Source organism: Corvus brachyrhynchos, unplaced genomic scaffold, assembly GCF_000691975.1.
Source record: "Corvus brachyrhynchos isolate BGI_N302 unplaced genomic scaffold, ASM69197v1 scaffold72, whole genome shotgun sequence".
Lineage (NCBI taxonomy): Eukaryota > Metazoa > Chordata > Aves > Passeriformes > Corvidae > Corvus > Corvus brachyrhynchos.
The window spans coordinates 1,768,661-1,770,148 of NW_008236763.1; positions in this window are offsets into that span (position 1 = coordinate 1,768,661).

The following is a 1,488-nucleotide window of genomic DNA, read 5'->3' on the forward strand; positions in this document are numbered from 1 at the left end:
GGGCGGGGAGTGCGGGGGTGAGTCCTTAAAGGGGCCGCGTCCCAAAAGTGTCTGAGGAGGTTCTATAAGGACATGTGTGTAAAAATATATATATGTGTATATATCTATATATGTGTGTGTATATATATGTACAAACATGCCCATGTGTGTGTGTGAATGTACAGGAGTGTGCTCCTGCTCCATTCCCATTATTTGCTCCCAGACCCTTCCCATTACCTGCTCCCAAACCTTTTCCAGTCCCTGCTCCCAGACCCTTCCCAGCATCTGCTTCCCTGACCCTTCCCATGTTCCTTCCCAGTCCCTTCTCCCAGTCCTGTCCCATTACCTACTCCCAGCCCCTTCCCACTCCCTGCTCCATGTCCCTTCCAGCTGCTCCTGGACCCTTCCCAGTCCCTTCTTTAGACCCTTCCCAGTCCCTTCTCCCAGATCCTTCCCACTCCTTGCTCCATGTCCCTTCCAGCTGCTCCTGGACCCTTCCCAGCCCCTTCTCCCAGCCCCTTCCCACTCCCTGCTCCATGTCCCTTCCCATTACCTACTCCCAGACCCTTCCCAGGAGCTGCTCTTCCCTGGCCCATCCCAATCCCTGCTCCATGCCCCTTCCCCCTGCTCCCAGACCTTTCCTTTTATCTTCTCCCAGCCCGATCCCATTATTTGCTCCCAGCCCCTTCCCAGCCCCTGCTCCACGTTCCTTCCCCCTGCTCTGTGACCCTTCCCAGTCCCTGCTCCCAAGCCCTTCCATTACCTGGAAATGGAACCGTGCCATAAATCAAGTCCCTCCTGATGGGAGAGAATTTGCTGAAAAGTCCTTGCAAGGAGTTTCAAAGATAAACCCAGACTTTTCCTTGAGTTTCAATGCTTCCAGATAGTTGTTTATGAAGTCTTATCAGAGGAACAGAGCCACCAGCGTGACCCAGGTACAGCACAGAGCACAGAAAAGCAGGAGTGAGGCCTCCCTATCAAGATTTACACAGCCTTTTAAAGATATTTTAACCAATAGTTACTAAAAACGTACATTATTTTCACTTTCCTACCAATTCTTCAGTAACACGGGCAGGAACTGTGGAATTCTCTATCCAGTCATCCCAAACTACTTTTACTGCAGAATATGGAGTAGTAGAAGAAGGAGAATTTTGATATTTTTTTGATATTTTTTACTCTTATCTATTTACTACAAAGAGAAGCCCAAAACCTCTAAATTTTTCACCCTGTGCCAATCTCACATCGTAGTCTATCACCTAATTCACACCACTGCATTTTCTAGTTCTTGTCTGACCATTGGTAATTTCTTCCAAGGCTGTAGATTAAAACAGTGTTGTTCAGGGGGGTAAGAACCCTTAAAAACAGGCAGAGAAATATTCTTGGCACTCTGAGTTCCTACACCATCCCATCCCATCCCATCCATCCCATCCCATCCCATCCCATCCATCCCATCCCATCCATCCCATCCCATGGATCCCACCCATCCCATCCCATGGATCCCATCCCATC